General features: G+C 39.8%; 1 protein-coding gene across 3 annotated transcripts in view; it reads right to left on the reverse strand.

Moving 5' to 3' along the window:
• TMEM117 (transmembrane protein 117) overlaps positions 1 to 15,926 on the reverse strand; it is a 610,272-nt gene extending 594,346 nt beyond the window's left edge. The window contains exons 1-2 of one of the 3 annotated variants that reach the window (XM_015471033.3): positions 15,053 to 15,926; positions 11,013 to 11,173 (exon numbers count right to left, since the gene is read on the reverse strand). The gene's annotated coding sequence lies outside the window, so the exon portion shown is untranslated. 3 annotated transcript variants of the gene reach the window in all.
• Between the last annotated feature and the right edge of the window lie 8,962 nt (positions 15,927 to 24,888).

The following is a 24,888-nucleotide window of genomic DNA, read 5'->3' on the forward strand; positions in this document are numbered from 1 at the left end:
AGATTGGGGAAGGAAGAATAGAGTTAGAGAGTATAAACATGATAAAAATTCAGTGTTTTACAACAGAAATAGCTCTTACAGGGACTCCACTACACTTTATACTCAATAAACTGGAAGAACTTTATTCTGAAGACGAAACAAAATCCTGAAATCTTCCTAGAAGTTCTTCTCTGGATTTCAAGCAGTGTATCATTTATAACTAGAGGGAAAACACATTTATTCAATGTACTTTAACTCAAAAAACACTTTGTTGATCATGAGACTTCTATCTACACATGAATACTAAAACAAGCATGTGATGTTTACTAGCATCTCTCTCATACACACACACGCTTATTGTTCCACAGCGGGTAGAATGAATAAGGGAGCCAAAGTGGACCTACATGGGTCAAACACACTTGTGGGCCTCCGGCATTTTCAGAAGTAGGAATAGATAAATAGCTTTATTAATCATGATGAAGGTGGTAAACACTCAAAGGTCCTCAAGTTTTGTGCGGTCTGGGGGGTTTTGTTTTTAAGGAGAACAGTCCTGAACTACAACCTGTTAATTTAATTAACGCACAATACTGGAGCTTTCACTCTGTTCGCATCCCAGGAATCACTGAAGCGAGGAAAGTTCGCCGTCCATCCTGGTGACGTCCCTCACCCGCCGGAGCCCGGGAGTTTGAGAGTACCCCCTCCCCAGCCCTCCCCCCGAGCCTCCTCCGCCCTTTCTCAGGAGGCAGGTGCGCGCTCCCCTCCCGGCCACTTCACCGACCCCTCGGCGCGCCAGCCCCCGGAAGGAAGGAGAGGAGGCGCGGGGCAGCCGGCCGGGGGCCGCGGCCGGGGCCGCAGTCGCGCGCAGGGACGAGGAGGCGGCGCGGCTGCGGGCGGCCGGGCCGGGAGGGCTTCGCCGCGGCGGGACCGACAGGCGGGGTAGGCGCGCCGGGCGCCCGGGCTGCGTACTCACCGAGGGGGCCGCGCGGACTCTGGGCGTCCGCACTCGGGAGACCCGGTGGAGCGAAGCCCTCTGCCGCGCTCGCGGCCTCTCTGGGAAGCGCGGCGAGACGGGCCAGCGGCGTCGCTGCCGCGGCTGCTGTCACCGAGCTATAAATACTGGCTCGGCCCACACCCGCCGCCGCCTACGCCAGGCGCCCTCCGCAAAGTCCGCCGGCCGCGGGCCGGGCAGCGAGAGCCGGAGCGCGAGGGCGACGGCGCCGCGCCGATGACCGCGCCGGCTCCAGCTGTGCGGCAGCCTCCGCAGCTGGAGGCATGGCCTCCCGCCGCCCCTGCCCCCGCCCTCCCCCTCCCGTTCCCTCCCCTGGCGCCCGCGCCGCGGGCCGAGCGCCTGGGCCGAGCTGCCCGGCCCGGCCCTCCTCTGCAGAGAGCGCGGCGGCGAGCGGGGGCCGACTTTGGTACCCAGAGCAGTGCGGGTGGCGGCCGGGGGCAGCCGCGCTCCAGCCTAACCTGTCAGCAGCAGTCCCTTCCCGGGGGAATCGGAGATTTCTTATAAAACCCACCATCCTGTGGAGAACCAATGAGGTTCCCAGGTGGAACGTCCTCTTAAGAGCTGCAAACTTTCTAAAGCAGTCAGGTCACAGGGCATCCTTTCTGCTTTTGTCTATTGGTGTGGAGGAGTGGGGATGGGGAGAGACAGAGACCACAAGGATGTGACAAAGTCTCAAACTTACTTTCCAGCTTGTCTGGTTTCTCTCTCTTGCTCTCTCTCTCTTACACACACACACACACACACACACAAGCGCTAATATATTCACACATGCATACGCATGTTTATAAGCAAGCATACATTCATACATAGAAATGAACAGATAAACGTACACATGCATACATATATATACATATATATACACATATAAATGCATAGGCACATTTACACACACATGTATACAGAAGCACACACAAGCACAATTTTTAACGTTTTTGCAGCCTGAAGCTCAGAAAACTAACATTCTGTGGTGCTTAAATGATTCACTTGCAGCATGCAGGAGGAAGACCCCCTTACCACATTTGACCGGTTCCTTTCTTCTTTCCTACTGTATGTACGTGTGGCCTTTGTTTCTCTCCCTACCCAATAACAATTGCTACCTCCGTTTACAGGTTGCTTATAATGTATTAAAAGCTGCTGTCAGGGATACTGATATTCTATGCTAATGGAAGTGATCACTAGTTTGTCTAGTCAAATGGAAAATGGGACAATTTATAGCTACTTCCCAGAGAAGGCAACGGCAACCCACTCCAGTACTCTTGCCTGGAAAATCCCATGGAAGGAGGAGCCTGGTAGGCCACAGTCCATGGGGTCGCTAAGGGTCCCACACGACTGAGCGACTTCACTTTCACTTTTCACTTTCATGCATTGGAGAAGGAAATGTCAACCCACTCCAGTGTTCTTCCCTGGAGAATCCCAGGGACGACAGAACCTGGTGGGCTGCCGTCTATCCGGTCGCACAGGGTCAGACACGACTGAAGCAACTTAGCAGCAGCAGCAGCATAGCTACTTCCAGTAGCAAACTTGGGAGGAGAATAGCCTCTCTCCTGGACTATCAGCATGATTCAGGAATTGATTGGGCAGCAAGAGGGAGAGCTGAGATGTCAGCAGATTTTGAAATGGGATAGAGAGAGCCATTCCCAAGTCCTGCAGTGTAGCTAGCGTACACAGGGTTCACTGGGCGTCCACTACCATACTTCTCACTGTTTGACATGTGTTCTGCTTCTAAGAATGAACACATAAACCCCCATTGTAGTCAGTTTGTGATCATCTTATTGAACTCTCAGCATAGTGAAGCTTTCACAAGTTTCCCCAGGAATAGCTGTTTCCTATGCTTGCACTTTGTACATTTTACTGTGACATTTTTACATGTGCTGTACTTTTTTATGTCTTTTCCTCCCCCATTAAGCTATAAATGCTTTTGAGGGCAGAGACTAAATCTTACCATTGCATCCTCAATACTGAACATACCGAGTTATGGTAATGGCTCAATAAATAGCAGATTAATTCCACAGTTTAACCATTCGAGTCTACCATCCTTTTATATTTAAAAAAAAAAAAACTTGTTAAACCATGTAACTAATTAACATGAGCTCCATATGCTGTATCTGGTGCTTCCCAGGTGGGAACGAGGTAAAGAATCCTCCTGCCAATGCAGGAGACACAGAAATACGGGTTCAATCCCTGGGGAAGGAAGATCCCCTGAAGTAGGAAATGACAACCCACTCCAATATTCTCAACCTGGGAAATTCCATGGACAGAGGAGGTTGGTTGGTTACAGTACATGGGGCTGCAAAGAGTCAGACATGACTGAACAACTGAGCACACACACCATATGCTATATATATATATATATATATATATATATATATATGCCACTGTACCAGCAGGAAAGTCCTATATTTTAACTACAGTTGATTTATAATATTAGTTTCAGATGTGCAGCATAGTGATTCAATATTTTTATAGATTATACTCTATTTAAAGTTGTTATAAACTAAGGGCTATATTTCCCTGTGCTGTACAAAATATATTTTAGTTTATTTATTTTATAAGGTATAAACATACTAGTTTATACGTCTTAATTTCCTACCCAGTGTTGCCTTTCCCTCCACCCCTCTCCCCACTGGTAATCACTAGTTTTTTCTCTATATCTTTGAGGCATTGTTACATTCATCCGTTTGCTTTATTTTTTAGATTCCACTCCATGTAGGGGTGACAACATACAATATTTGTTTTTGTTTGACTTATTTCACTAAGCATAATAGCCTTCTAGGTCCACCCACACTGTTGCAAATGGCAGAAGTTTTTTTTTTTTTTAATAGCTGAGTAGTTTACTGTTGTAAATATATACCACATCTTCTTTATCTGTTGATGGACACTTAGGTTGCTTCCATATATATCTTGGCTATTGTAAATAATGCTGCTATGAACATTGGGTTTCCCTGGTGGCTCAGATTGTAAAGGATCTGCCTGCAGTGTGGGAGACCTCGGTTCGATCCCTGGGTTGGGAAGATCCCCTGGAGGAGGGCATGGCAACTCACTCCAGGATTCTTGCCTGGAGCATCCCCAAGGACAGAGGAGCCTGGCGGGCTGCAGTCCATGGGATTGTAAAGAGTCTGACATGACTGAGCGACTAAGCATGCAGATGAACACTAGGGTATATGTAACTTTTGAATCCATGTTTTTGCTTTCTTCAGATACATACCCAGGAGTGGGATTAATGGGTCATATGTTAATTTTCTTTTTAGGTTTTTTTTGTGTGTGTTTTTTTTTTTTTTTTTTTGAGGAACTGTTTACTATAGTAGCTGCACTGATTTACATTCCCACCCATGGTGTAATAGAGTTCCCTTTTCTCCTTATCTTCACCATGTGTTATATTTTCCTTACATCTTCATTTAGAGCAAGAAGTCTTCAATCAATTAAAACTGGAAAATCTTAAAACTTCAAGAACTGTGCAGCATAATACTGAGGCCTGTGGCTTATTAACTACCCCACCCCCAAAAAACAAGCCAAATGAAAACAAAAGGCATTTTTCCTATCCCTGAAAGATAGTGTGTACAACTCGTTGTATTTCAAAGGAGAATGGGGTGAAAATCATTGAGCAACTTCTCTTCAGATTACTTGAAAGAGAAAACTTGCTCCACTCTATGACTGGTTAAATTACACAGGTGTCTCCTAGAATGAACTTCAGTTAATCGGAACTGAAATGTCTAGCCTCTTTACATGGTGCTGTTACCCTACCTTTAGATCCCTATCTTCTTAACATATGGTCTGGCTTCCTTTAATAATAATTTTAAGAATAAGCTTAACCAATACTTACTAGTTGTTCTTAACTGAGAGGTCTCAAGTTTTAAAGAATACAGTTCTCCAGAACCAGTTCAAGGCAAAATATTGAAATGAGCAGGATTTTCTTCAATAACAATGTTCCCTTTTTACCACTGATCAAGAGGCTTGTGTCCTTTGCTTTGGTAAGCCAGGATCTTACCTGGTGGCTCAGATTGTAAAGGATCTGCCTACAAGGGTCTTACCCATCCAGGATCTCCAGTTCAGCCCTAACAACCAGACAGGGCAATAGCCTCTACATTTGATCTTTCTCACAATAACATGCAACAATAAAAGCCTGATTTATTGAAGGCTTATTGTGCACCACACCCATTTCATGTATTAAAATGTTAAAATCTCTGCAACAGGCCTGTGAGATAGATAGCTGCTGTTAGTTTCACTTCCAAGTTTACCTTTGAGGAAAGAGACTCAAAGAGACTGAGCAGTTCATACAGGATCTCATGACTAGTCCAAGTGGTGGAGTAAGGATCAGAAACCAGTCAACAGATCTCATCAGCCCACATTTCAGTCTCTCATCTTATACTTCCTCCTGTGTACCTCAAAAGGGATATGGGTTTTTACAGTTAATCTGGAATAGGGACTATTGGTGTTGAATCTGGTTCCACTACAACCCTAGCCACACCCTGAGCAAATTGCTACTATAAAATTACAGTAAGAATCCCTATTGCTTCTTTTCTTCATCATTAGGTTACTGTTATCCTTTTTCTCTAGTCTCTTTCCATCCCAGTTGCTACCTACCACACAGACCTACTGGGAGTTTTAAATGCCTTAATATGTATAAGACACCTATACAATACCAGTTACATAATGGGTGCTCAATAAAGGCCATTCTTCCTTCCCATCAAACTTTATTGTGCTATGAAAACCTTCTTTCAGGTCAAAGTTTATTGGTCCAGTACACAAATGATGATTGCTTACTCATAGAAATTAATCATTTCTCTAGTGTTGGCCAGCAGTGTTTGAAAATGGTATAGACACAAGCCCCAGAAAGAAGCCAAGATGGCAGGGCTATGTATCTCCCATTAGCCCATCCATATTTTAACCAAACGACTCCATTTCTTTTTTTATAGGCAGCAAACTGACTCCAGTTTCAGACAACATCTGGGCAATGATAGAAATAGTGGAAGTAGGAAACTCTTAAATGAAAACTCTCCAATCATCTGCCTACTCCACCTCCTCAAGCAGAGTCAACCCTGCCGATAGGCTTAAAATGTGTCTTGTTTACATACAATGTCTTTGTAAAATCCAACCGAGTGCAGAAATTAGAAGTAACCACATGAGATTATGTTTTACTGTTTACCTCATCCCATTAGACTAATAATAGAGCTATACTCCATTTGAAAAAAAAAAGAAAAAGACAAGCTCAGTATACATTTCGAAATTTGGTGAAAACTTTTTATCACACCAAATGATCCTCTCTAAATGGACCTTTGAAACCAAAAGGAAACTACAGGAGGAAGCCTCTGTAATCCATACCAAGTGTACCAGGAAACCCTTTCATCAATGATTTGATGAACTCCAAGCAAAACTATTTTTAACTTCCAATAGGTCAGTCAGAATGATATTAATTGCACACTCCAAACATAAACAGCACAATTTCCTTGTTGCCAAAGAGGCAAGAATAGAAGTTTGAAGCTGATCCGTAATTTTCTTCTGGTATTTAAAGGCCAGTGACTCTATTGCCAGGATTCTTCTCAGCAATCCTAACTGTGAATGTCTATCCCAGCATGCAGCATACTCTGATATATTTTAGTTAGCCCGCATGTCCTGAATTTTGCTTGGGGAAAGATGATCATCACATGTCTACTGCTTGGACCATTAGAGCCTTTGCTGTGGGATCCTGGTTCTGCCCAGATAGTGGCAATGTGATATTAAGCCAATTACTGAACGTCTCTATACATTAGTAGTACTTGCCTTATAGGCTGTTAGAGGGATTAACTAATGTGTCTTACACTTTTAACATTTGGCCTGGTTCATATTAAGTTCTCCATAAATGATCTTCTTATTATCATAATTATTTATCTCCTCCCTGCCCTGCTTATATTTCCATGGAGTTTCTTTTACCAAATGACTGATTCACCTAGCCCCCACTTTAGCCTATAAAGGGCTTGGCAGAGGGATTTTTCTGTACAGGTTTTAAAACAAGAGTCATGCAAACAAAGCATAGACTAACAGTCATAGGAAGAGTAGAGCTGTCACCTGCTTAGTGGCCAGCATTTGCCCTGTCTCATGCCCATCCTGAAGAATCTGCATAAATGCAGCAGTTCCTTCAAAGGGCCATTTCTTGTACGATGACAGAGAGGGTCAATTGTTTCACTGCCCACTCACTTTAGTTCTTTTTACTGCCTCTTCTGGATCTCTCCCCTCTGCCTCACACCCACTCTTACATATACAGAGGCCCTAAGAACTAACCAGCCCTTCACTTCCAGGAAGCAGCACTTGACTGAGGTTGGGGATGACTTCATCCACAGGAATGTGACTGCTGGTTTTAAATGGCAAATTTGCCTTTGGGAAGTTTTGAGTTGACTTTCACTTTCTTCCTGCTTCATTTCTCCTAAAACAAATGGCTTTTTTTTTTTTTTTTCTTCTTCAGACTGTTTCCAGTAGATCCACTTAGACAGGTTTCATAGACAGCCCAAGAGGGAGAGGCTAGATTTGAGGGACTTCGAAACTCTTGATTAGCAGCTTCAGCTGCATGCAACAAATTCTGATAAATTCTCTTTTCTTTTTTATTCTGTTAAAATATTTTCTAATTTTCCTTGTTATAGCTTCTAGATACACCTATCATTTTAGAGTGGATATTTAATTTCCAAATACATTTTTTTTAAGTATCCTTGATATTAATTTCTCATTTTGATACTAATTTCTCATTTAAATGCTTTCTTCCCTGCAATCACCCTCTGTGTTTTTTCAGCCTTCTAACTTTATTGAGGCTTTCAATAGTTAACTCAAAGATCTCTCTTGGTAAGTGTCACATTGTACTTGAAAATATGTGGGTTATTTTCAGATATCTTTTGATATTGATTTCTAACATAATTCCACAGTGATAAGAGAACAGTTTCTGTTTGATTTCAATACCTTTAGAGCATGAAATTTTTGTACCTTGTTTTATGTCCCTAGAGATGTTCCAATGTCTCCTGGTTTACAGTCTGTGGGAACTTGAACAGAATTTGTATCCTACTCTTGTGTGAAAATTGTATAAATCTTAACTATGTTGAATTGGTTCATAGTGCTTTCCAGATCTACTATATCCTTCTAATTTTCCAAATATTCATTCTGTTAATTTTTGAGAGTTTGATATTGAAATTCCAACTAAAAATCTTAATTTATCTACTTAAAAATAATCGTAACATATAGTGGAATATATGTGACTATGTTCTGTATTTTCCAAGTCTCCTGTAAATGTGTTATCATAATTTAAAAAAAACACGAAAGAGAAAAAAAATGAGGAAAAAAACTCTCTTGATTTCACGTAAAGTACCAAATACACCACCCAATCTATAAATCTATCCAAAGCAACTAGTCCATTAAAGCACTGCAAGGTGCTGAGGTTTCAAAGATAAACACAGCATGTCTGTCTCCACAAGAAACTCATCATGTAAATAAGCAGACAAGAGATGGATAAAATCACCATAAATACTAATGAAAGGTGACATGTGATGAAGGCCAAATGCATTCAACTTGACCATAAGGTCTATACAAATTTGAAATAGAGAAAAAAGCCATCCTTATGAATTGCTGTATCACACCAGATGGAAGAAGATGTTTGAAGCAAACACTGAAGGATAAAGAGAATTTAGATAAGCAGAAAAGGGAGAAAGAAGAAATGCCAGGCAAAGGGGAAGACACAGAAACGATGCTCATTACTAATAAGGTTTGCAGTCAGTACACACTGAAGCAGGGGAGAAAGAGAGAAAAGACCAGGAGGAGAGACAGTGGGAAGAAGGGATATGGAGAAGAAGCTGGAAGAATCAGGAATGGTATGGCCCATTCACAGGAAAAGATTGTATGGGATAGTGAATAATATCTTTGAAGAAGTAGGGAAAGCCAGTTTGTTGAAAAAGGACTTTTCAGTTCCAGTTATTTTAGCACTAAGAGCCTCAGGGCAGGAAGATAGGATATGGGAGAGTAAAACAAAAGATAAGAGAAATAATTAGCAGCAGGAATTTTTAAAATTAAGAAATGAAAATGATTTACTTCTGTATTTGAAGTAAATACAGAATGTAGCCATGAAATGAAAAACAGTAGCTTAACTCTGCCCATAGACTAGAAGGGCTGTTCTCCCTGCCTCCTTTAAGGGTTAAGGGGAGACATCCCCCAACCCTCGACTGTCTCAACTTTTGGAAAAATAAGGAGGGGCTTTGCAAGCCTTTTTTTCAGTGCCTAGGTCCTCTCTTCCATCATAGCTGCTCAGCCCAGAGGCCTGCCTGGCCCACTCCTCCAAGTTTTAGGATATCATTAAAAAGATAGGTCTGTGCAAACAATGACAGGTAAAAGTGTCACTATTTAAGGATGACATAATATTCCATATAGAGAACCCTAAAATCTCCACCCAGAAACTATTAGAGTAAATGAATTCAGTAAGGTTGCAGGATACAAGATTAATATATAGTAATCTGTTGAATTTCTGTATGTGTGTATGTGCTCAGTCACTTCAGTCATGTCTGACTCATTGCGACCATTTGGACTGTAGCCCACCATGTTCCTCTGTCCATAGGATTTCTCAGGCAGAAATAGTGGAGTGGGTTGCCATTTCCCTCTCCAGGGGAATCTTCTCAACCCAGGGATTGAACTCATGTCTCTTATGTCTCCTGCATTGGCATCTGGGTTCTTTACCACTAGCGTCACCTGGGAAGCCCGAATTCCTGTATACCAATAATGTAATATCAGAATGAGAAAAATTTTTTTAATTTATTTTAAAAATCACATCAAAAAGAATAAAATATCTAGGAATAAACCAAGGAGGTGAAAGATCTATACTCTGAAAATGATAAAACACTGATGAAGGATATTGACAATGATATACAAAATGGAAGATAACCTATGCTACTGGATTGGAAGAATTAATATTGCTAAAATGGCCATATTTCCTAAAGCAATCCACAAATTTAATGTAATCCCTATCAAAATATCCATGACATCTTTCATAGACTATAATAAACAATCCTAAAATTCACATGGATAAGAATATATGATATGCATACACAATGGGATTTTAGCCATAAAAAGAATGAAATTATGCCATTTTCAGCAATGTGGATGGAGATGTAGGTTCCATCACTGGGTCAGGAAGATCCCCTGGCATAGGAAATGGCAACCCATTCCAATATTCTTGCCTGGAAAAATCCCACAGACAGAGGAGTCTGGTGGGCTATATCCATATGGTTGCAAAGAGGTGGACACCACTGAGCAACTGAGCACGCACATCCCTTACATGGGCCTGTACACTGTAGAAGAGAATGCTGAAGCCTTATGAAGTTAGACTTTAAGATAATACTATACTCAGGGAAATAGGTTGGACAGGGAAAGACAAAAACTGTATGATATAATATATGTGGATTAAAAAGTACAAATAAATGTATATGCAAAATGCAAACAGACTCACAGACATGGAAGACAAACTTGTGGTTACCAAAGAGAAGAGGGGAGGAGAAAGGACAAATTAGGAGTATGAGGTTAACATACAAACTACTACACATAAAACATAAGCAACAAGGACATATTTTATAGCACAGGGAATTATAATCATTATCTTGTAATAACCTAAATGGAGTATAATCTGCAAAAATACTGAATCACTATGCTGTGCACATTAAACTAATATAATATTGTAAATCAACTATATTTCAATAAAAGTAATTAACTTTTTAAAAAGGATAAGTCTCACAGAAAGCATTATCTTCACTTAGTGAATTAGGTATTATGATACTTAACTTCAAAATATTGTAGACTAATTTATATGGTACAATCCACATCCTTTTATCTACAAGTAAGCAAATTATCTCCTGTCTTCATTGTATTTGTTTCTTAGGCTGCTGTGACAAATTACCACAAATGGTGGTTTAAAACAACAGATACTTATTTTCTCATAGTTCTAGGGCCCAGAACTCTGAAGTCAAGGTGCCATCTTGACTTCAGGGTCTTCTCTCTCCAAAGACTCCAGGAGAGAATGTTTCCTTACCTGAAACTTCTAGTGGTTCCTGGTATCCCTCAGCTGGTCAGCTCTATTACTCTGATCTCTGCCTCCATCTTCATGGCATCTTCTCTTCTGTGTCTTTGTGTCCAAATCTTCCTCTCTTTTCTCTTATAAAGATACAGTCATTGGATCTGTATAAGTGAAATCTAAAAAGAAATGATACAAAATGAACTTATTTATAAAACAGATACAGACTCACAGGGTTGGAGAATGAACTTATGGTTGCAGGGGGGAGAGATAGGGGATCAATGTGTATATATGTTTTCCATGAAATGGATAACCAACGGGGTCCTACTGAATAGCACATGAAACTCTACTCAATGTTATGTGGCAGCCCGGATGGGAGGAGGGTTTGGGGGAGAATGCATACATGTCTTAGAATACCTAAGACCCTTTGCTATTCACCTGAAACTATTACAACATTGTTAATCAGCTATACTCCAATATAAGACGAAAAGCTTTTTAAAATATAAATAAATCAGATACAGTCATTGGATTTAGGACCTGCCCCAAATCCAGCATGATTTCATTTCAAGATCCTTAACTAATTACAACTATAAATACTTTAGTTTCAAATATAATCACTTCTGAGTTACCAAGTAAATCTGAATTTTGGAGGAATTCAACCTATTATATTTATATTCACAAATAAGCAAGTATCCCCTGTCCAAATGTCATGGTTTTACTTGCAGTACTGGGTTATTCCTCCAATATAGGGTAAAAATACACGGGAGAAGTCATTTACTTAATGATAAAGTGTTTTTTGTAAATATCCCTCTGAATAATGTTATCCAATCTCTCACATTATGACTCCAGCATTGTACACCCCTGGGTCTTTTTTGCTTCTATTTGGAGAGGTATATTATGCCTCTAAATGCCAAAGTGCTGAATGTTATTTAAGTTTCCATTCCAAAATGTAAAACCATCATTTTCAGGAAATTCTACTGTGTCAGATACTTCTCTTGATGTGGTGGTGAAAAAAAAACAAAGCTTATGCTCTCATATAGCTTGTTTCAGCGAGTGTATAGGTGGTTAACACAAAAGGCATAATGGTAAAACTTCAGGCAGTGAGAAATGCGATTAAGAAAAGTAGGTAGAGGTGGGAGGGCCAAATTAGGGGCATGGGATTAAGAGATACAAACTACTATATATAAAATAGATAAGCAACAAGAAGATACTGCATAGCACAGGGAATTATAGCCATTATCTTGGTAATAACTTTTAATGGAGTATAATCCGTACACATACTGAATCACAGTGCTGTACATCAGAAACTAATACAATATTGTAAGTCCACTACACTTCAATGGAAAAAGAAAAGAAAAACGGGAAGAATCAGAGCATAGAGAAAGATATGGAAATTTTGGAAAGGGTGGCCAGGGCAGATTTCTCTTGAGGGATATTTGTGCAGAATACTTAAGGTAGGTCCTTGCTGCCACAACCTTCTGTCTATTTCCTTCATTGCATTTTTGCTAGAGGTGCTAAGTAATCCACATACTACATTAAACATAATGTTCCTGCAACATAGCAACAGTTCTTCATGTCAAAGGTGTTTTCTGTGTGGCCAACCTAGCACAGATCGATACATCTGTGGTGTACATATTTGCAATCACTGCACTGTTCCAGGCACTTTTCTACATGTAGGCAGAAACAGAAAATACACAGCAAAACTCCTCTGTATCATGTAACTCCCCTAGAATGATGGGAACTTGCCTTCTAGCATTTGACACAGAAACAGAAACCTGGGGTTTGATCTCCAGCTCTCCTACATCCTTCTTACCCTTAGAAAGCCACTATATACTCCTAAGCCTCAGTTTCCAAGTCGGTAATATAAGGAAATTACACTAGACAATCTCTGAATGCCCTCCCGACTCTAGCACTGCACTGTTTTAGAGGAGGTGGCAACCTGATTTACTACACCATAGTTAAAAATTATTTCAATTCAGGCAGCCATCAATATCCCTGGAATCCTAGATCCTAGGGGGATCCCTAGCAGGGATCCTAGATCCTGGGATCTGTAGTCAGGTGGGTGGTATGATTGTGGGAAGAAGATGACAATATCTATTTTGAAGCAGAGGTCCCAGTTGGCAACTGGTTAGATGGGGAGCAGATTTAGCCTCATGGAGTTATGGAGCTGCCAAAAACTAGACAGAGAATTCAGTGGCTTCAAGAAAAGATTGAGTTAATACATATGAAACACTTAGAATAGTGCTTGGCACAGAGTAAACCTCAATAAATAAAGTTATTATTATTGGCGTATCCCAGAAGAACTAGGTTACACTTAGAAAGCCACAGGAGGATAGTTGAGCAGACATGGCAAAGAGCTGGATAGGAAAGCAGCTGATTGGTGGGCATGCTGTTGCCCACCAAATATAAACCCTTGCACCCTGAATGCTAGTCCCTACCCACCAAAGGTACAAATGCAGATTTCTAGCTTGGGCAACTATGTTGATGATGATGCACTTTAGTGAAATAAAAAAATAAATCTGCATGCAAGCTTTAGAAAAATAATACATTTGGATTCAGACAATAAGCTTGAGATATCCAGGTAAAGACGATGGAGATTTCCAGCAGGCAGTTGTGTATGCAGACCTATAACTTAGGCAAGAAACCCAGACTGAAATAACAGATGTGCCAGCCAACAGTATCCATTATGAGTCAGTGTTTCTAAAGTGTGGTCTCCAGACCATCTGTGTTACAGTAAACTAATGTGGGTGTTAAGAGCAAATTCCAGAACCCACCAACTGAATCAGAATCTCCTGCCGTGTGTTTAGTAATTTTAATAAGCTCCTGAGTGATTCTTACGTACAATTTAAGTTGGAGAAACATAGGTAGAGGGAATTATTGAAGTTATGGCTCTGTTGGTGAAGTCGCGTAAGAGAATGCAGGAGAAAAGGCAGCCAGGGAAGCCTTGTTGATACAGCCTTGCAGCACGTGGAATTCCATCACTTCATGCCACCTATTTTTTTTTTAATTTAAATTTATTTATTTTAATTAGAGGCTAATTACTTTACAATATTGTATTGGTTTTGCCAAACATCATGTATCCGCCACAGGTGTACACGTGCTCCCAATCCCGAACCCCCCTCCCACCTCCCCATGCCACCTATTAAGTGAGTAGGGCTCAACCTCAACTTCACATTAGGGTAATCTGATGCTTGGGACTCATCCCAGACCAATGAAATCCATCTACCAGAGGGAATGTGGCAGGTCCTTTCCCTCCAAAGTCCCAAATAGTTGCCCTATATCAAAGCTTGCAAACTGGTGAACAATTAGGCCTGTTAAATTATTTTCTTTGACCTCACAATACTCTAAAATTCTAACTTGGGGTCCAGCAACTAGGACCCTGTGCTTCCAACAGCATAGGGCACAGATGCATCCCTGGTTAGGAAACTAAGGTCCTGCATGCCACATAACAAGGTAAAACAAAACAAAACAAAACAGAAAATTCTAACTTAGTTGCAAATATTTAAAAACAAATAGATTTCACATTTAAAAAAATGAAAGCCTAGCTTCTCAGAAAACTTAAAGAACTGGCCTTGCTGTGCCTATATTCTTAAATGGCAAAACAGCTGCTCCAAAATGGCCTTCTCTAGTCATTTGAGTTACCTGCCTGGACCCCTGACCTCTGAAGGCATTTGAGTCCTATAATATACTCAATCGAGGGGCTTTATCATCTCAGTTTTCCCCACCCTCTGCATACCAGTCCCCTCGAATCCTAAGTACCTCTCGTCACTGACACCAGTCCCCCTGAGCATGGCACAGAGATAGGAAAATCACATAAAACAGGCCCTACCTCACCTTCTGGTTTTACCCTCTGATTCACAGGCCACTTCCTGGAGCTGGAGTCACCAACATCTCAGGTCACATGGAGAGAACTGGGGCAGCTGTTCTGGGAGCAGCACTCACCTCAGGCCAAGGTGAAGTCTGATACCGACACTGATACCACTGCTTTCTACAGGCAAGGCGAGGCCCCTTGCTGCCACGAATCAGCAACACCTGGGTTCCCCGGAATGAACCCTCACCTCAGGAAATCACTCTTCTTTGGGATGGAGCAGCGCTGGTTTCTTTATCCAGAAAGCTTCCTTAGGTCCCTGGAGGCCTAGATTCAGTAAGAGAAATTTGAGAAGCGTGGCCTGCTCGGTGATAACGAACTTCCTTAAATCTCATTTCCCTTATATCCACAAATACCAGCAAATGGATTAGTCATTACTTTTGAAAGTAGCAATACTGGACATCAGCATATAATTTTTAGTGTTTTAGTGCTGTGAGGATATATATATTAATATAAGTAATTTGTCACTTAAAACTGTTAAGCTGGCACAAAGTATTTTCTATCTGCAATAACAGGGAAAAACTTGAAAATTAGCATGTAAGCTGATGTGCAAAGTGTTTTAACTAATTTGTCAGATCAGATCAGTTGCTCAGTCGTGTCCAACTCTTTGCGACCACATGAATCGCAGCACGCCAGGCCTCCCTGTCCATCACCAACTCCCAGAGTTCACTGAGACTCACGTCCATCGAGTCAATGATGCCATCCAGCCATCTCATCCTCTGTCGTCCCCTTCTCCTCCTGCCCCTAATCCCTCCCAGCATCAGAGTCTTTTCCAATGAGTCAACACTTCACATGAGGTGGCCAAAGTACTGGAGTTTCAGCTTTAGCATCATTCCTTCCAAAGAAATCCCAGGGCTGATCTCCTTCAGAATGGACTGGTTGGATCTCCTTGCAGTCCGAGGGACTCTCAAGAGTCTTCTCCAACACCACAGTTCAAAAGCATCAATTCTTCGGCACTCAGCCTTCTTCACAGTCCAACTCTCACATCCATACATGACTACAGGAAAAACCATAGCCTTGACTAGACGAAACTTTGTTGGCAAAGTAATGTCTCTGCTTTTGAATATGCTATCTAGGTTGGTCATAACTTTCCTTCCAAGGAGTAAGCGTCTTTTAATTTCATGGCTGCAGTCACCATCTGTAGTGATTTTGGAGCCCAGAAAAATAAAGTCTGACACTGTTTCCACTGTTTCCCCATCTATTTCCCAAGAAGCGGTGGGACCAGATGCCATGATCTTCATTTTCTGAATGTTGAGTTTTAAGCCAACTTTTTCACTCTCCACTTTCACTTACATCAAGAGGCTTTTGAGTTCCTCTTCACTTTCTGCCATAAGGGTGGTGTCATCTGCATATCTGAGGTGATTGATATTTCTCCTTGCAATCTTGATTCCAGTTTGTGTTTCTTCCAGTCCAGCGTTTCTCATGATGTACTCTGCATAGAAGTTAAATAAGCAGGGTGACAATATACAGCCTTGATGTACTCCTTTTCCTATTTGGAAGCAGTCTGTTGTTCCAAGTCCAATTCTAACTATTGCTTCCTGACCTGCATACAAATTTCTCAAGACGCAGATCAGGTGGTCTGGTATTCCCATCTCTTTCAGAATTTTCTACAATTTATTGTGATCCACACAGTCAAAGGCTTTGGCATAGTCAATAAAGCAGAAATAGATGTTTTTCTGGAACTCTCTGTTGGCAATTTGATCTCTGGTTCCTCTGCCTTTTCTGAAACCAGCTTGAATATCAGGAAGTTCACGGTTCACATATTGCTGAAGCCTGGCTTGGAGAATTTTGAGCATTACTTTACTAGCGTGTGAGATGAGTGCAATCGTGCGGTAGTTTGAGCATTCTTTGGCATTGCCTTTCTTTGGGATTGGAATGAAAACTGACCTTTTCCAGTCCTGTGGCCACTGCTGAGTTTTCCACATTTGCTGGCATATTGAATGCAGCACTTTCACAGCATCATCTTTCAGGATTTGGAATAGCTCAACTGGAATTCCATCACCTCCACTAGCTTTGTTCGTAGTGATGCTTTCTAAGGCCCACTTGACTTCACATTCCAGGATGTCTGGCTCTAGGTCAGTGATCACACCATCCTGATTATCTGGGTCATGAAGATCTTTTTTGTACAGTTCTTCTGTGTATTCTTGCCACCTCTTCTTAATATCTTCTGCTTCTGTTAGGTCCATACCATTTCTGTCCTTTATCGAGCTCATCTTTGCATGAAATGTTCCTTTGGTATCTCTGATTTTCTTGAAGAGATCTCTAGTCTTTCCCATTCTGTTGTTTTCCTCTATTTCTTTGCATTAATCACTGAAGAAGGCTTTCTTATCTCTTCTTGCTATTCTTTGGAACTCTGCATTCAGATGCTTATATCTTTCCTTTTCTCCTTTGCTTTTCACTTCTCTTCTTTTCACAGCTATTTGTAAGGCCTCCCCAGACAGCCGTTTTGCTTTTTTGCATTTCTTTTCTATGGGAATGGTCTTGATTCCTGTCTCCTGTACAATGTCACGAACCTCATTCCATAGTTCATCAGGCACTCTATCTATCAGATCTAGGCCCTTAAATCTATTTCTCAATTCCACTGTATAATCATAAGGGATTTGATTTAGGTCATACCTGAATGGTCTAGTGGTTTTCCCTACTTCCTTCAATTTAAGTCTGAATTTGGTAATAAGGAGTTCATGGTCTGAGCCACAGTCAGCTCCCGGTCTTGTTTTTGTTGACTGTATAGAGCGTCTCCATCTTTGGCTGCAAAGAATATAATCAATCTGATTTTGGTGTTGACCATCTGGTGATGTCCATTTATAGAGTCTTCTCTTGTGTTGTTGGAAGAGGGTGTTTGTTATGACCAGTGCATTTTCTTGGCAAAACTCCATTAGTCATTGCCCTGTTTCATTCCGTATTCCAAGGCCAAAAACTCCAGGTGTTTCTTGACTTCCTACTTTTGCATTCCAGTCTCCTATAATGAAAAGGACATCTTTTTGGGGTGTTAGTTCTAAAACGTCTTGTAGGTCTTCATAGAACCGTTCAACTTCAGCTTCTTCAGTGTTACTGGTTGGGGCATAGACTTGGATTACTGTGATATGGAATGGTTTGCCTTGGAAACGAACAGAGACCATTCTGTCATTTTTGAGATTGCATCCAAGTACTGCATTTCAGACTCTTTTGTTGACCATGATGGCCACTCCATTTCTTCTGAGGGATTCCTGCCCGCAGTAGTAGATATAGTGGTTTTCTGAGTTAAGTTCACCCATTCCAGTCCATTTCAGTTCACTGATTCCTAGAATGTCGACATTCACTCTTGCCATCTCTTGTTTGACCACTTCCAATTTGCCTTGATTCATGGACCTGACATTCCAGGTTCCTATGCAATGTTGCTCTTTACAGCATCGGACCTTGCTTTTATCACCAGTCACATCCACAGCTGGGTATTGCTTTTGCTTTGGCTCCATCCCTTCATTCTTTCTGGAGTTATTTCTCCACTGATCTTCAGTAGCATATTGGACACGTACTGACCTGGGGAGTTCCTCTTTCAGTGTCCTATCATTTTGCCTTTTCATACTGTTCATGGGGTTCTCAAGGCAAGAATACTGAAGTGATTTGCCATTCCCTTCTCCAGTAGACTACCTTCTGTCAGACCTCTCCACCATGACCTGCCCATCTTGGGTTGCCCCACGGGCATGGCTTAGCTTCATTGAGTTAGACAAGGCTGTAGTCCTAGTGTGATTAGGTTGACTAGTTTTCTGTGAGTATGGTTTCAGTGTGTTTGCCCTGTGATGCCCTCTTGCAACACCTACCTTGGCGTCTTACTTGGGTTTCTCTTACCTTGGGCGTTGGGTATGTCTTCAGGGCTGCTCCAGCAAAGCGCAGCCATTGCTCCTTACATTGCACGAGGGGTATCTCCTCACCGCCACCCTTCCTGACCTTCAATGTGGGATAGCTCCTCTAGGCCCTCCTGCGCCCGCGCAGCCACGGCTCCTTGGATGTGGGGTTGGTCCTCCCTGCTGTCGCCCCTGGCCTCGGACTTGGGTTGCTCCTCTCGGCCAGTACACAAAAAATAAATTTTGTTTTAAATATTTATTTTTAAAAATAAAACTTATTCATACAATTTTGTTTGAGATGGTTTTTCTGCCTTACTCAAAACAGTGTTTTTGACCATCTCACCTCCTAGTTTGAGTAAATAGGTATTATGAAGAAAAGATTAGTAGAGTTTTTGGAGTTATTAATAGATATACAGGCCTGAGTTCAAATCTTATTTTTGCTATATACTTTATCTAAAACAGATAATCTTGTCTAAAATATTTAGCTAATAATATGTAAGTTATGGAACACAGTGAATTAAACAAAACAGAAAAATATCTGGCATATTCTGGTACATCTATTATCTTCTTTTTAAGTTTCATTTCCAGGGATAACAGGTCTCATGAAAAGCCTCACATGTTTACAATATAATTCCTATATGAATATCTCACCAAAATTTTAGTGGAAAAGTTTATCAATGCCTTTGAGTCCATGACTTTCACTCTAATACATTTTATGGGTTCAATTGTATAATAGGCCTAATATTGTTATAATTACCACTACTGAATAGAATTCTCTGTACATAAAATGACTGTCAAATTTCAATGGATCACCACTTCAAACAATATTTTAATTCATTCTTCTAGCAAGCATTTACTGTGTACTGTAGAAACAACTAAGATAGCATTATCTTACATAAGATGTATTATATAAGAAGCTCATCTTTTAAAGAAAAAGACCAGTATTATTATCATTCTATTACAACATAGAACCTGAGGAATAAGTAGTCTATGAACCACTAGCTTTGCCTAGAGACATAGGACTCACAGAAGTAGTAACAGGTGATATTACAAGATTATTATGCAAAGAATTTTATCATTACAAATAGAGAATATTTTAATAATATGTTACTTGTACATTATTTTATATTAATTTGTTTTCTTTTCTATGAACCCACAGATTGCTTTGTGTATGAATGCCTTGTCCCTAAATAGATTTACTGCATTTGAGAGAGGTAAATCCAGGGAACTTATAAAAAAGATTCTATTTCCAAAATATCATACCATATAACTTTTTCATAAAATATTTGTTAAATATAATAAAAATGTTACAGTGCTCTTTAAACCTTTAAGAATTTTATAAATATTAATTATAGCTATTTTAAAATTATTAAAGTCCATTTTATCATGTAACTGACTTATGTTACAATATTATCACTAATGAACAAGCAATAATCATGAATTTACCTGAATCTACAAAACCAAAGTTTTTGTTACTTCATATGAATTTCTCTGTAGGACTTAATAGCAAGAAAAGAAAAATCTTGTTTTAATGTGGGTGTGGGTGATTATCTGGGTTCACACAACCCAGATAGCTATGTGGCTACCTTTCCACAGCTGGCCTCTCATAGAAGTCAGCTCACATTTGTCCCTTAGTAAAGATACACATGGGGCTTCCCTGGTGACTCAGTGGTAAAGAATCCGCCTACCAAAGCAGGAGACACAGGTTCAGTTCCCGGCTTGAGAAGATCCTCTGGAGGAAGCAATGGCAACCCACTCCAGTATTCTTGGCTGTGAAATCCCATGGATAGAGGAGGCTAGCGGGTTACAGTCTATGGGGTCTCAAAAGAGTTGAACATAACTTAGTGACTAAACAACAACCAAGATACACATAAGCACGTGGGCTGAATCTTGTGTGCTCAGAGAGAAGTCTTGAATTCTTGAGTATCAGTTCCATATCCACAAATGCCCAGCTCTCTTAAAGTTTATGGAACTTTATGAGGCTCAACATCTTTTACTTCTTTGTAGTTGTTCCCATGACAGAGACAAACAGAATCATGCTAAGCCCGCACCCACACGGGGGCACCCACAGCTAGTTCACCCACCATGGATCATGCTAAGCCCGCACCCACGTGGGGGCACCCACAGCTAGTTCGCCCACCATGGTCTTCTTCTATACCCTCATGGCTGACATTTAAGAAATACACAAAATAAATTACTAGAAAAATTTATCTTCCTTGAGGAGGTCCAAATTCCTGTCCTTCCCCACTAGTGAAACACCGTGATTTAATAATTCAGTAGTCTTGCAAATAATCACATTTGAAGTATGACAAAGGAGAATTAAAAGGGGAGTCAGGGGACTTTCCTGGTGATGCAGGGGGTCCGGGTTCAATCCTGGATCAGAGAACTAGATCCCACATACCACAATAAAATATCCCACATGTAGCAACTAAGACCCAGTGCAGCCAAACAAATAAAATAAACCAAAAAAAAAAATTTTTTTTAAGATACATCCCTTTAGGAGAATGGCATTGAAACATGTATAATATCATATATGAAAGGAATCACCACTCCAGGTTTGATGCATGATACAGGATGCTTGGGGCTGGTGCACTGGGACGACCCAGAGGGATGGTATGGGGAGGGAGGAGGGAGTAGGGTTTGGGATGGGGAACACGTGTATACCTGTGGTGGATTCATGTTGATGTATGGCAAAACCAATACAATATTGTAAAGTAATTAACCTCCAATCAAAATGAATAAATTTATATTTAAAAAAATTTTTTTAAAAAAAGGAAAGGAGCCAAGAAAGGTGGGTTTAGTCAGCTCTGCCAATGCAGATACTGCCAATCTGTATCACCATAGATAAATTTATAAATCTCTGTGCCTTAGGGCCTCAGGGCACCCAGGTTTGGAATTTCATGTACTTAACGTGTACTTTTACTAACATACATACACAAGATTTCTTCATGTGAACAATAGGGGTATTGGACACACAGACAATTGAGCTTATTTATAACTGTAAGATTCTATAGTTATAAATAATTTATACCAAGTGGTAATAAATGCAAATTTTATTTATTTTGTTTTTCAAAACATCTCACAGATAGACAGGTTTGGTAAAGATTTAAATAATTTATTTGTTACTCTGTGTTTTTGAGGTTAATTTGTCTTATATTTATGGGAGAGCAGTGTTCTTCCTCCCAATGATTTTTTATTATGAGGACAATAACATGGGCAAGATGCATGAAATTGCATATCTGCAAAATAAAGAATGCTTGTTCCTTATTTTTCCACAGCAATGCACTGATTCTACATGGATTCCTTTAATTACATGCTCGTAAGAACTAGAGAGCTGGAATATCTGAAAAATATGCAATGGATAAACATAGGCTTTTTCTTCTTTTTCTAATTTTATCTTACCATACTTATGCAACTGCCTTTATCTAGGAAATACAAGCTTAGATCGCTTCCATATAGAAAAGGATAACAAGATGATTAGAATGACAATACAACTCTTTCTAGAAGTCCCCATCAGCCTAAAGAGTTATGTGCTGTAACGACGCATATTTCAATTTAACCACCTAGTCACAACTAGGATAATAGAGAAAATCAATGCTGTTGGATTAAACATGCCTTCTGAAATATCATTAGGGGAAATGCAACACTATTCCAAGAAACAAGATAGGGAAGTTCGTCTTACAGTGAAGTCTGCCACCAATCAAGCTTTAGAATTGAAAATCAGAAAAACCTGCATGCAGTAGACACTCAGAGACAGGTAGAGGCCCGTATTCTTTTTTTCCTTCACTAAAGTTAAGAAAAAAAAAAACAAGTAAAAGCATGGCATAGACTGTGTCTACACCACTTCATAGAAAGTGAACGATTAGGTCAACAAACTAGTTCAACAAAGACTCCTCCCCCAACTTGTTTAGTGACTTAATCAGTAGCCGTGACCTAGTGCTGCCTCTCCCTCTACAATTCAGTCTTTGGCTTAATGTTAACCTCGTGTTCTCAATGTATGTGGTTCATTATGGAGAATTAAGGAAACCCCATACTGAGAGGTAATTAAAGTTGAAAGAACAAATGACAAAGCAGGAAAAGGAAAATGATGAAAAAATATCAAGAATGGAGAGATGTTATGAAGATATGTAGTTCTTTAAAATATCATGGACATACACATACCTCTGATCTCTATTTCTCACTCCATTAAAAATAAATCAAAATCTGAACTGAGCCCACAAAGGTGGTATTAAAATGTTAAGATTAAGAGAATTGATAAACAATTAAAAAGAGAAGGCTAAGGTGGAGAGGAGGGAGCACAGACTCCTTATAAATTAGAAAACATTTGTTTAAAGTTCATTTTATTTTTAAGTAAATGTAATGTTGAAAAATGTCAGCACATACTTTTACGTACTTTCTATTCCCCATAGGAATTTTGATTCACTCAAATATCTAGAACTAAGCATGCATAAATGAGTAGAAGTGAGAATCTATTTGTATAACCTTATCTGCAAGTTTTAAAATGCAAGTAGGGAAAAAAATCTAAGTCCTAAGTGCACTCTTAAGGTGGACTTCAGAGTCTACAAATTCATTAGAGAGGCATCTTTGAAAAGCAAGACCTTCTTCTCCTGTATTTTGAGCTGCTAATTAAATGCAAGCATATACCTGTTCTCTAAGTACACATCTTTAAGAAGATAAGCCAAAGTGGCCATAAAGTTTCTTTGCTTATATGTTTTTTTAAATAACATCATCACTCATGAGATAAACTGAGAAGCAGCTCTAAATTTAGATCACAAAACTAATCTCTCTGAAGAATAAAACTCTTATGTTTGCATTAATATAGCTGATACAAGTAAATTTTATGCTAATGGGAAATAAGGAAATAATTCAGTGTTCAGCCTGAGTTTAGGAAAAACTGTGTTTTTATAAATTCTGCATTGGTGCTAAGCAGAATCAAACAATTTAATGAGTGTTCCATCCAAAATACCCCAAGACAATTGTGTTCATATACTAACATAATTTATAGTCTGAAAAATAAAACTTTTAAAAAAAGCTCAAAAGAATGGTGTAGTCCTTGTCCATTGACTCTAAATTATTTAAATAGTTTCCACTGCTTTCAGGAGGAGTGGAAGCCTTCCTTAGTTGCTGTCTAAATTCATGAAAATCCTAAGCCCATTCCAGTCCTTTAAGGCCATAAACTCAAATTTTGCTCTTGTCAAGTCAGAACTTCAAAAGGAAATAAACAAATGTACATATTCTTCTCTATCATAAAACAACCTCGATTCTTCTTCCAAGAGGACTTTTTATTCAATAATTACTTTTTAAGCATAACTCTAACAGGAATATATTTCCCTTATCAGCTTGTTATCCTTTCAGGTAAAGCCAGTGCCTTTGATAGAGATCCATTAAAATTACTTTCTGAGAGTAGGTTAACAGTTACACTGTCTACACAAATTGCTTTTTCCAGCAACTTAAAATTATATAAATTTGTATTCAATTGAATCAATTAGTCTTATTTTTAAAGAGCATATTTGAACCAATATTTATATTCACTTACTTATTGAATTTTGAAAGGCCCTTTATCTGCTCAAGTGCTCCAAAATCCAGTGTGCTCCTTGACAACTGAAAGGGTTAGGGAAACTAGGCTATTTCTGTATCATTTCACAGCTCCTAGCTTCTAGATAACTTCAATTTATTTTAAACTCTTCATGAATTTAGGTTTTGTGAAAGTTCAGTTATACCCTTTTGCAATAAAATTAATATTAATATATATCAGACATCAGAGAAAATAATCCTTACACCATATCACAGTTTGGGTTTCAGAAAATTTATTTTCGGTAATTTCAACAACATTACCCTAGAGGAAGAAACGGCAACATATTCCAAATACTCTTGCCTGAAAAATCCATGGACAGAGGAGCCTGGTGGACTACAGTCCAAAGGGTCTCAAAGAGTCGGACACGGCTGAGGCACAAGCTCAACAATATTAATATGTTTCTTTAACTCTTTAGTTCATGATAGGTAAGTCACTTTTAAAAAGTAATAATCATAATGCAGCTAGTTTTAGAAGCTTAAGAAATCTGGAGAATTTGTAAGACACTGGCCATTTGATAGCTAAGTCTTTTCTCTCTTTGCAACTAGCTTCTAAATCCAGGGTTCACCAAAATCACTGTTCCCTCAGCTACTCTTTTATCTCAGTCATCTCCCCAGAGTTCTAGGCTGTCAC

Source organism: Bos taurus, chromosome 5 (assembly GCF_002263795.3).
Source record: "Bos taurus isolate L1 Dominette 01449 registration number 42190680 breed Hereford chromosome 5, ARS-UCD2.0, whole genome shotgun sequence".
In the NCBI taxonomy this organism is placed as follows: Eukaryota; Metazoa; Chordata; class Mammalia; order Artiodactyla; family Bovidae; genus Bos; species Bos taurus.